We start from the raw sequence: 13,349 nt of genomic DNA on the forward strand, positions 1-13,349 counted from the left end.
TGTGTGTGTGTGTACACACATACTGTATATATATGTGGGTATATATATATATATATATATATATATATATATATATATATATATATATATATATAACACAGGTTAGGTGAAGGATCATTCCATTATTCCTTTTCAAGGTACTTTATTGTTGCTGCGACGTTTCAGGACTAAAGTCCCATTTTCAAGCTATAAAAATAGAATTTAAAAGTTAAAATAAAAACTCTGACTAAAATTAAGTAAAAAAAACTTTATACATATATACAAATAATATAAAAGTACAAAGGATAGGGAGGAGTAACTACCATAAGGTGCTGAAGGCACAGACCGAGTGACTATTCGGGCCGAGTTCAGCTTCCACTTAAACTCACGAGAGATACAGAGGTGTTGAGGAAGACTGGGTGATTAACTGTGGAACTAGTTGTTTAATAAAGAGTGTTTCTAAGATTGCTAAATATTGTTCGTTAGGAGTTTGGCCTATAATTTTAAAATCGTTGTAGTTTATGTCATATTTGCATTTCTTTGCATGTTCTCGTATACATGAAAATTCAGGATTAGTCAATTTGACCCCTGTTCTATAGCTAACGCCTCGATGAGAGTCCAATCTCACTTTGAGTAACCTCCGTGTGGAGCCGACGTACTTCCCAAGATTACATCTAGGGCAATTAAATAAATATACGACTCCTGAGGTCATTAGTGGATCGAGTTTCTCCTTATGTTTAAACAGAGATTTAATACTCATTGGGTTGCAGGGTATTAGCTTTAATTCAATGGCAGGTAAAAATTTCTCGACTAACAACTTCAATTCACGATAGAAATTTAGGTCATGAATAAATGGGACACTTGCATATAATCGTAATTTTGGTACTGTAGGTATTTTAATTTTAGGATGGAAGATATTGTTTAAAAATTTGCTGAGGTGTTTATAAAAAGTTTGGATGGAAAGCAGTTGTCAGTGAAATATTGGTGGAGATAAGTTATTTCACTGTGAAAAAGATTCCAATTAGACGTTATGTTAAAAGCCCTATGAAAGAGCGTAGACATGGAGTTTAGTTTAAAATTATAAAAGCAGTTACTATAAAAATTTGAGCCCAGGCCGGTAAAAGTTTTCTTTCTAAAAACCGTGGTGTTAAAATGATCATTATGTTTAAAAACTGTTACATCTAAAAATGGCAGCTTATTTTCATTTTCATATTCAATAGTAAAATTAATATTAGGATGTACTTTATTGGCATAATCAAGAAATTTGTCAGCTTGATCTTTATCTCTGAACAGCAAAAAGTATCATCCACGTACCTACTATAAAATAAGGGATGGTAGGCCAAAGGACAATCGTCCAGTATGCGCTCCTCCAGGAGCACATAAAAATGTTTGCAAAGGTGGGACCCAAAGGGATCCCATCGCCATACCATCAACCTGAATGTAGGCTTTACCGTTAAAAACAAAGGCTGTGTCCTGCACAGCGAGCTCGAGCAATTTTCTAAAATCCGTGAGGTTAAAATTATTAAAAGTGGCATCTGGGTCAGTAAAAATACGGCTAATAATAATGTCAATGGTTTCTTCTACCGGTACATTAGTAAAAAGAGACTCACATCCATGCTAACCATAAATAAATCTGAATCCTGGGGTAAAATTTTTTTCTTTAAAATGTTCTGAATTCTTACAGCTATAGTTATTCGTAGTAAAAGGAGCTAGGAGAGGTACAGAAATTTAGCAATTTTATAATTAGAAGTAGCATAAGAGGTGAGGATGGGCCTCATTGGTATACCTTCTTTATGAATTTTAGGTAGCCCATACATCACTCCATATGAGGCACCTGTACTATATAATGAAGTGTAAGTAGTTTCACTAATGATATTATAATCTTTAAGATATTTCAAAAAAACGGTTAATTCGGTCTTCTTTCTTAAAGATAGCAGAGTATTGAGGTTCTCCTGTCATTTTGAATTTAGATTCGTCCCCTAGGATATTTTCCATCTTTTGTATATATTCATATTTATTTAGTAGGTACGTGGATGATACTTTTTTGCTGTTCAGAGATAAAGATCAAGCTGACAAATTTCTTGATTATGCCAATAAAGTACATCCTAATATTAATTTTACTATTGAATATGAAAATGAAAATAAGCTGCCATTTTTAGATGTAACAGTTTTTAAACATAATGATCATTTTAACACCACGGTTTTTAGAAAGAAAACTTTTACCGGCCTGGGCTCAAATTTTTATAGTAACTGCTTTTATAATTTTAAACTAAACTCCATGTCTACGCTCTTTCATAGGGCTTTTAACATAACGTCTAATTGGAATCTTTTTCACAGTGAAATAACTTATCTCCAAACCAATATTTCACTGACAACTGCTTTCCATCCAAACTTTTTTATAAACACCTCAGCAAATTTTTAAACAATATCTTCCATCCTAAAATTAAAATACCTACAGTACCAAAATTACGATTATATGCAAGTGTCCCATTTATTCATGACCTAAATTTCTATCGTGAATTGAAGTTGTTAGTCGAGAAATTTTTACCTGCCATTGAATTAAAGCTAATACCCTGCAACCCAATGAGTATTAAATCTCTGTTTAAACATAAGGAGAAACTCGATCCACTAATGACCTCAGGAGTCGTATATTTATTTAATTGCCCTAGATGTAATCTTGGGAAGTACGTCGGCTCCACACGGAGGTTACTCAAAGTGAGATTGGACTCTCATCGAGGCGTTAGCTATCGAACAGGCGTCAAATTGACTAATCCTGAATTTTCATGTATACGAGAACATGCAAAGAAATGCAAATATGACATAAACTACAGAGATTTTAAAATTATAGGCCAAACTCCTAACGAACAATATTTAGCAATCTTGGAAACACTCTTTATTAAACAACTAGTTCCACAGTTAAACACCCAGTCTTCCTCAACACCTCTGTATCTCTCGTGAGTTTAAGTCGAAGCTTAACCCGGCCCGAATAGTCACTCGGTCTGTGCATTTAGCACCTTATGGTAGTTACTCCTCCCTATCCTTTGTACTTTACTTTTATATCATTTGTATATATGTATAAATTTTGTTTTACTTAATTTTAGTCCGAGTTCTTATTTTAACTTTTGACTTCTATTATTATAGCTTGAAAATGGGACTTTAGTCCTGAAACGTCGCAGCAACAATAAAGTACCTTGAAAAGGAATAATGGAATGATCCTTCACCCTAACCTGCTGTTGTCTACCAGGTTGATAGAACCCCTCTCAATCCTCTCTCTCTCTCTCTCTATATATATATATATATATATATATATATATATATATATATATATATATATATATATATATATGTACTTCATAACCTTGCATTATTTACTCAGTTTTTCTTTTTAAATGCATACAGATACACACACACACATATATATACATATATATGAAAAAAATTTAAAGTCTGAGTGTAGGTCCTGACAGGTTTCAGCTTTATTTCTAAGCCGTTGAAGAAGGAGTCTTTTATTCATACACCTGTGGTGATGTGTGATAAACAAATCACGCGCTAAAGTGATTATAATATATATATATATATATATATATATATATATATATATATATATATATATATATATATCTGTGTATATGTATATCTGTATGCATTTAAAAGAAAAACGGAGTAAATTTGTAAGGTTATGAAGTAGATAACAAATGACAATAGGGAAGCAAAGAAGAGAAGAACAGAGAAACAAAAATGTAAATAATTTATTTAACAAACACCAAGCGAACATAAACGCAAAACAGGGGAGAATTAAACAAAATACAAAGACCATCAGGATCCCAGACCTCGACGAACTCACGTTCGGCGGCCATCTCCGCTCTTGATTACTTTCTCCATACAATCAGAGGGGAACAAAGTAAGAGGGAAAAATGGAAATGGCGCGTCAATTGTAACAATCACTTCGCTATTGCATGGTCTTGCATGATTTTTTAGTCGCAGTTCATACTGTGATAACACCGTTTAATCGTCTGAAACAGAAACTGTAATTGTCGTGTGATTCTGACAAGAGTGTAATTTGCATAAGTGCGGATTGCTTATTAGTGGCAGCATATTCCTTATAACCGTGTTTAGAACCCTTCTGTGTGGTCTGTGCTTAAGTCTCCAGGTTATACACCCATCGTTTACATATAGCAAAGTATCTAAAAGTAAAAGCCAGACTTTCTTTTTTATTGATTACCATTTTTATAAAATATGTAAAGCATCTTGGGGATGAATATGGAGAATTCTCAACTTCCAGTTGACTACCTATAACGAGGCAAAACACGCATAAATAAGAAAGACTTTCGAACAATAGGGCAACAAAGAAAGAGAGTGATCTGACTAATTTAACATCCATTATGATAAGATTAACAAATTTCAATTCACAGAAATCGTTTAATATCGAATTCACTTTACAGGGGGAACAACTTACATGAAAAGGGAACATAATATATAAGCGCTTCTGCGCCGACCAAAATGCGACGATATATATATATATATATAGTGAATCTGACCAAGGTACAGTGAATTCGAGTTTAAAAGCGTATTTGTGCCTTAATATTTGTGAAAATAAAAAAGTCAGGCGTGCGTGAATGATAAAATTTTCATACTTTATCACCATCAGAATGGCCACGCTTATATGAAATCTCTCTCAATACTTCCTAGAGAGCAAAATTACTTGCTTTCAGGATTTCTAAAGCTCCATCGACCAACCACTCCTTATCATCCTTCCATCCTGAGAAGGCTTCCAAGTTTCGCACTCTTATATTCAAACATTCCTTTCACATTTTTCTGTATTATCACAGCGACTGGAAATAGTGACCCATATTTCTATTAGTGCTAACTTTTTTTTTTATTCCGTTTCCGTTGTGTTATGTACACTTTTCAGTCTTTTGCTCGCATTCACGCAAATAAAAACTCTTATAATGACAGATGTGTAGACAGAAATCACGAAAGACTTTCTGATATACCATTTTTTTTCAAAACCAGTGAAGAAATAAAAAGGGAAGGTTTCTTAGCAGTGAATTTGTAATCAAGAATGACACCCAGTGTTTGAAACGAATGTCATGCAGTTGATGCTAATAAATGTTAACACGATCTGTGACAGGGAAATCATAACTTCTAGATCTACCAACATTCTTAAAGTTGAGTTTTGTTAGGGTTCAACATTGGGTCCCCCAGTTTACACCTTGTTCTAGTATTAGCTGAATCTCTGTTAAGAGAATCATCGAACACAGCCTGTTAGTTAAAAATATCATTGCAATACCAAGTAGGCCTTTCCTAAGTGCAGATTGCCTGAGTTTCAAAATGAAGACCTTTTGATTACCACTCAAATGAAGTAGAGTCAAGACCAGACATGACTAGAATTTAGGGATGATTTGTCAAAAGGTGCTCAAAAATTTTAGACAAAGTTGGAGTTATTGCACTCGAAAATAATTGGCAGTATGTGTACTACCAATCTCCTAGTTAACCTACTGAAAATAACAGAAACCTGATGAAATAAGTAGTCAGATATCTCCACTAGCGGATCCAGAAAAATTTCATGTGGGGGGGCACCAATTTTCATATTATACAGATATATTTTTGTGTGTGTATGTGTGTTTATATATATATATATATATATATATATATATATATATATATATATATATATATATATATATATAATGTATATCTTTTTCTTCTTTTAACGTGTTTTTTCCCAGTTGTATGGGGTTAGCACGGTGCCTTCTTTTGAAGGACTTTGATTTGGCTTTGGGGTAGACTTTGCAGTCTCGATCGGCTGCCCTGCCTGTCATCGCTTAGACTCTGGTAGCGTATGTGCATGTACTGTATTATATATATATATATATATATATATATATATATATATATATATATATATATATATATATATGTATATAATATATATATATACATATATATATTAAATTTTTTTATTTTTTCCCATTCTTATATTTCTCATTTGTTATTATTAAATAAATCTTCAATAATATTATTTTGTCATTATTTTTCATGGGCGGGAGGGCACGTGCCCATCTATACCTTATCAGGACGTGAACTACCCAACCCCCTATTAAAAATAAAAGGAACCCTAAGAAATAAGTAATCACGTGTCTTTACAAAACCAAGGAAGAGTACCATTGAGGTCTATACCTTCTTATCCATCGAGGCCAAGTGAAATATTTCTTAAATTCACTCTTGCGAAAAGGTAACGAAATAAGTCTAGCTTCAGAACAGCATAAACGAGATATGAGTATCTCAGAACTCTGTGAACTTTCAAACGTTTCAGCCAAACGGATTGCATTTTCCTTTGGACAGTGAGTAACACCAGCATATACTTTAAAAAAAAAATGAGAAACTGCATTAAGCTCCTGAGTGTTAACAGAAGTTTTTTCTTTTGCTGAAACCATGAATTCACTTTCAACTGAACCATAAACTCTCCGAGACCAGGCTCTTAGATGGATAGAGGTATTCCATGTTAAATTAGATCTTTTCCTTTTTCAGTTATGAAAACCCGACTTTTCTTACAATGTCTCGTCTACAGTCATTACTTTACCCGAATTTGTCTTTAATCAATTCATCTACGCAGAAAGAATTAGCCTAGCAACTGCAACTTATGGCAGCAACATCCTCATTTTTTGCATACAGCTAATTCAGAATGCCATTCCCCTTTCTTTGACATTTGGTAAACGCCTAAACATTCTAAAAATAGTGTGACACATCAGGGAAAGATTGCAAACAAAATACGTAAACACACAAACAAACATATATATATATATATATATATATATATATATATATATATATATATATATATATATATATATATATATATATATATATATATATATGTATTGGACATTTCTGGATCTCGTCGAGATGAAACCCCGGTCTCTCAAATGAAAGTCCAGGGCATTACCAATTTACCCACAAAGGACATAAAAAAAATTTGGAACCTAAGTACTTCTGTACTTTAGGTTTTCCTTGGCAGGCTACTGCCTTACGTACCAGCGAATTTTACCCAACTTCCCGACCCACCAGTGAGTTAGTTGGTAGAATTACACTCAAAATACCCCTTCAGCATAAATATGATGGAACTAATCAACACATAGGCACTTGTTTCACAAAAATAAATTTCTGACCAAAATTGTGATCAACCCCTGTCTCTCAGGCACAGAAGTACTTAGGTTCCAACTCCTTTTGACCTGTGTGGGTCAATTAGTGGTGCCCTGGTCTCTCATTTGAAAGACCGTGGTTCGACCCCAATGTGATTCAGAAATTTATTTCTGTGAAACATGTTCGCATTTGTTGATTAACTACCAAATGAGTCACTGGTGGGCTGAGAAGTTGGGTAAAATTCGCTAGTATGTAAGGCAGTAGCCTGGCCAGGAAAAACCTCAGATACAGAAGTACTTAGGTTTCAACTTCTTTTATGATTTGTGTAGATCAAATGGTCGTGCCCTGACCTTTCATTTGCGAGATCTGGGTTCGATCCTGATTTGAGCCAGAAATTTATTTCTGTGAAATATTTGCTCACATGTGTTGATTAGTTCCATTTATTATATATATATATATAATATATTATTGTATATATATATATATATATATATATATATATATATATATATGCTTTTGAAGATTTATCGTAATTGCATATGAATTATTACGGCCTTGGGACTTATCTCTCTTATTAAGTTTTATCATTACCATAGAAACCCTTGATATCTCCGACGATAATAAAACAACTTATAATGCTGTATGAAACTCTCAGCCACGGCCCGGTGGTGGCCTGTGTTGTGGCAACTATAGCGGTGCCAGACGCACGGTCATGGTTTACTTTAACCTTAAATAAAATGAAAACTACTGAGGCTAGAGGGCTGCAATTTGATGTGTTTGATGATTGGAGGGTGGATGATCAACATACCAATTTGCATCCCTCTAGCCTCAGTAGTTTTTAAGATCTGAGGGCGGACAGAAAAATTGCGGACGGACAGACAAAGACATCTCAATAGTTTTCTTGAACAGAAAAGGAGCGAAATGTAACTCAAATCTTTCACGCACAGAGACAACAAAACCATTTCCTGCGAACAGAACGCTTCTCAAGCTATTTTTTGATAATAAAAGGAAATTGCGCGGCCTCTTAAAAGAGTATAAAAAATAACAAACATATTCAGAGTGACAGAACATTGTAGTCTTGTGCTCATAGGTTGGACGAGAATGAGTGTGCTCGAGTAGCTCATAGTAGATGAATAGCCAGCCTAATTGGATTAAAAGATTAAACGCCCCCCTCCCCCCCACCTTTCAATAATGTTGTTATTAACGTGCAGAGCAAAAAAATGGCAAAGGGAGACAGTAGACACCAGAGCCGTTATATCCCTGAAAAGTACTGAGTCAGTAACTGACAATATCAGGTCAGGAAATATGCTTAAACAGGCGTCTGATTAGTACTCTCTCGTAAGGAGTTGATGAAATCAGAGCTATTATTCTGTACTAAAAGACTGGAAAATTAATTTTTCTTATGTACCTTAGTTCTGATACGTATAATAATTCATGTCATTGCCACACATACATAAAAGACATGTATAAAAAATGATTAATAGTGCCAGGGTATTTATACCATAAGTCACATTCATCTGTGTATGGCTGCATGCTTATTTGAGCGAGTTCCCGGAATACATCAGGAACAAATAGCCAGAATTAAATGGAACTTGGTTGCCGTACACAGTGGATAATCCTAATGACATGATTAACCTTTGTTGGCATCGGCTCAAAATTGACGGTTATTTGCTGTGGGATTTTATGAGGATGAAATGCTTTACAGTCGGCTTCATATTTTGCGGTAGCTTTGATGCAGAAATAAATTCAAATATTAATTCCCTCATAAATACGGGTCGTAAGCTAGCTTCAGGATCAAAAGGTCACATGAAAAAACTAGATCCTCGAGTAAAATGTTCTCTTGTGAGCTGGAAAATGGCATTTGAGCGGTTTTGGTTTATGCATGTCTTCCAAAGAATGCTTTTGTTTTAAACGCACCGGAAAAGATAAACATCCAGCGACTGCCACCAATCTATTTTTCTTCTATCGTCCTGTATTAGAAGCAAATATATCCAGTCTCAACTCACTCACCCATTGCAATGTTGCGGTCTGTTGATGTATTAATATCACTGTAGAGTTTTGCAATTTTCGATATTCGTATTTAGACCTCTGGACCTCACTTCTGTAACCACCTTAGGTCCACAGCTGGAAATTAATCGTCTGCAACCTGTATTTTTTTATTATCATTTTTAATTTTTGTTTTTTTGCAATTATTCTCCAGATAATTACTGTCATTACCGTTATTATGAATTCTACTTTTTTCTACTTCTTCAGCAACTGTGTGGATACTGCCCATTATTATTTTTATCATGTTATCTTATGTATCTAGACTGTGTGTATTGTATTTGTATATTCCATGTATATGGCCCTGAGCCGAAATCAAGATTATTATTATTATTATTATTATTATTATTATTATTATTATTATTATTATTATTATTATTATTATTATTATGCCAGAAAGGAAGTAAGAGAATAATGAATTCGTGAAGTATTTTGGAGAATGTCACCCTACCCATAAAAAATACATTGATAAAGCAATATTGTACGATCTTCCATTACTTGAACAAATCTTCACTACTCCAGCTGCTGGTGCCGCTTTAAACAGCAACGCCAATAATATAAACGATGGTTTCATTCGTAAAACGCTGTTACCTTGCAGATTTTCAAAGTCTGAAATACTCTCAGATTATATTCCTCAAGTGGATCCTACGTTTACCATCGGCAAACGTGTCCAGTGAATAAAGAATTTCATTTTATCCTCATCGTTGCTCAGTGCAGTTGCGAACATGACAGAATACCAATGGGTGGCAAAATCTGATTTGGGGAAGAGGCAAAGCATCCGTAATGAGATACCAAAAACTGGTATTCATCGAACATTTAAAGTTGTATTTTGTCTATGCAGAGTATAGCGCGCTTACTCGGCATTTTGAACGTGTGGAAATTCATCTTATCTATATATATTCCATCAGCTTCAATATATGGAAACTAGGCTCAGTCTGGACCATCACTACCGCGGGAAAATTCATTGTAATTTTCGTTACCTTCACAGTTCTTATTCATAGAGCACATAATTCAAGATCGGTAGTACTTTTTTGCTTCACAGTTGCACTGTGGCATGGGTTCACTCATCTGTTTTACAACTCTGCTGCTAACTATTACATATGAGAAAATCCCCATTTAGCACTTCTTGCAATTAAGAGAGGGGCACTTGCAATTAAGAGAGAGGCAAAAGCATTGTTGACCACAAAAATGTATTTTAGAATTTTACAGCAAAAAGATAATTGAAAACGTATGAATCAAGGGCACTAGATTTATTTAAAAAAAATAGTTTAGAGCTTTTGCGGTTATTAGTATAATAAATGAAAAGAGAGAGAGAGAGAGAGAGAGAGAGAGAGAGAGAGAGAGAGAGAAGTAGCAAACACGCATAAATGTAAAGGTCTAGATGTACTGCTCATAAATATTAAACCGGCGACCGTTCCAAGAGATTCCCAGAAAGTAATGAAGTTTTATAGATGATGTTATTTCTCGGGATATAGTCCACGAGATTACTCACATTGCTTTACAGTGACAATAAAAAGTCAAAATAAAAAAAAACAATAAAGTAACACAACCTATAAATTTTTGTTTGTTTATTTTTTATTTTTTATTTTTATGGTCACATTTGTAAAGCAATGTGAGTAATCTCCTGGACTACATCCTGAGAAATAAAACCATCTGTGAAACTTCCATTGCTTCTTGCAGATCTCTCTCTCTCTCTCTCTCTCTCTCTCTCTCTCTCTCTCTCTCTCTCTCTCTCTCTCTCTCTAAGTCGAGTAAAGTTATGGTGAAAGCTTGTCATTTAACTGTGGGAGAGGTCACAGTGAGCTTTTGTAGCGAAAAACAAAGATTTTAAAAACATGGCTATTTTGTTGAAAATCTGAGACATACAGAAGCCACCGTTTCTGTTCACATAATACTATAAAAAAAAAAATAGAACTTCCGAGTGGGAAATAAAACAACGATTCTTGTCAGACAAGGCATTTTTGCTTGAACCAGATAAACGCATCTTTTATCAGTCACGATAGATGATATGATGTAATGGTATCTGTTCTGTACTTGGGAATTCTCACCATTAGACTTCTTCGTTAACGTCTCAGAGCCTCGCTACAGTTCAGTCCTGCAGGTGTGGTTTGTTTCTGACGGCTATCTCAGCTAGCTCTTGTTCTAGTGATCCGGCTTCCTCACAGATTTTCTCTGTCTAGGTCTACGTGAAGATCTCTGAAAGAGGTCCTTCGGCAGATTAGGCATTTCATTGGTCAGGCCGTCCAGATTCATGAAGACAAACTTAAGGTAGTCCCTGTGCTTCGCTATTCAGGGCATCTCTTACCTAACCCCAAAGACAATCTACAGATAGTGAAATAATCTCCGGTGATTACTTAATAGGTCCGTGAGTGGGGTTTGAGTGCAGGCAACATATTCTTAAGGACTCATAGCTGAAGGCACCCCTAATCTTAAAAGTTAATTAAATCTATAATGTACAACTTTCTCTTGCCAATCAGCATGATTCCCTCCCATTCTTAAGAGTTAAAGATTTTGAGAGATATCATTTTCTTAGGCTCTGGAAATCTCTTATGTGGGGAGGTATGATGTCTCTGACTTACTTCTTTAACAGACCAAGGGAGAGAATTGAAAAGGAAAAAAATGCAACTACAGTCACCTGCACAGGATGATGGACTGAAACCATTGTTGATCAGGTCAACAGCTCACCTGCTGTACTCCTCCTGCTATCTGACCTCTGCCAGAAGTAAACGCCTCAAAAAAGGAAGCCACCAAGTCTTCCCTTTTTGTGTCTTTATACAGATCGCCAGCAAGAGTGAAGGAAACTATGCACCTGCATGCTTGTCCAGTTATTCACTCTGCCTACCATGAAAACAATACAATGGACATTCTAACACAGCTACATATCCCCACTGTTAATTACTTAGGATCATAACAGCCAGTTAGAAACAAGTCCTGACTGTAGGCTGTCTTGAGGTTTGGGTTTAAGGTGTCTTGACCAATGAGACACTGAACCTACCTGAGGCCATCCTCCATCAGTCTGTAGCGCCTGACAAAATTTATACCCATTCTATCTTAGGCCCTCCTTCACATATTTTTCCATGCGCCTAAATGGAGGAACTTCTTACAGAAGAAGTCAGTTGGTAGATACATGAACCAGCCTAAAGAGCAGCCAGAAACAAACGAGTCACAGCCACACCTGAATTATTGACCAGTAACGGGTTCAGTTCTGCAGACAAAGAAATCTGAGGGCGAAAATCCCAAAGTCCAGAAGACTCATCGTTAAATCTGTCTCCTCTTCTCCTTGACGGAACAGAGGTCTGCTCCTTCTGTATGCCTACTAACCCTAGCAATCTGAGGACATGGAAGAAACTACATCTTACTGAAGCTGCTCAAGCCTGAAGTTAATTACCAGTCTGGCACAGCTAGGGCAAGGTGGGAGACCAGAAGCACACAAGTGACCAACTTGCTCAGAATGGCAAAAGAATAAAATTATGTTGCATTTTAAGATGTAATGAAAAATGAAGTATAAGGAGAATTGTACATTAATCTATAAAAGAGATTATAAAATTCACTAAAAATTTTGAAAATATTTCCGTAAAAAAAAAGTCCAAAGCAAATGTCCAATAGATTTTATTGTGGTGGTATTATTGCATTTAATTGCACCTTAAAGGAGTTATATCCCAATAATTTATAAGACTTGAATCTCCAGTGAGGACAAAAGATAGTTAAGTGTATAGTACAGTAACAGCTAATAGTCACTCATCTCTTACTGCTGTCTGTATTCTTTTATGGAAATAGACCCCTAGTGAAATGAAAACTAGGATAATCAAGCCTTCCACCCCATTCCCCATGATATTAATTTGAGACAGAGTGCCTAAAGGTAAATCATTGTTCCTTTAAGTGAACATAAAAGATAGTTAAGTGTATATTACAATAATAGCAAGTAGTCAGTCATCTCTCTATGCAATTGTGTATATTCGGTTGTGGAAATAAACCCCTACTGAATCGAAAGTTGTGATAATCAGCATGAAGAGGGAAAAGTGCCCCCCCCCCCATATATTAATTTGAGGCAGAGTGCCTCAAGGTAAATCGCTGTTCCTTGAGGGTTTATATTCAAGCTGTGCTGTGTTACCTTCTGTATTTTACTCCTTCATTAATGCTTTGGAATTTAGGGAGTGCCTGAGTAACCGAGAAGCTTGCTTAGA

The sequence above is a fragment of the Macrobrachium rosenbergii genome, chromosome 11, assembly GCF_040412425.1.
Source record: "Macrobrachium rosenbergii isolate ZJJX-2024 chromosome 11, ASM4041242v1, whole genome shotgun sequence".
NCBI lineage: Eukaryota > Metazoa > Arthropoda > Malacostraca > Decapoda > Palaemonidae > Macrobrachium > Macrobrachium rosenbergii.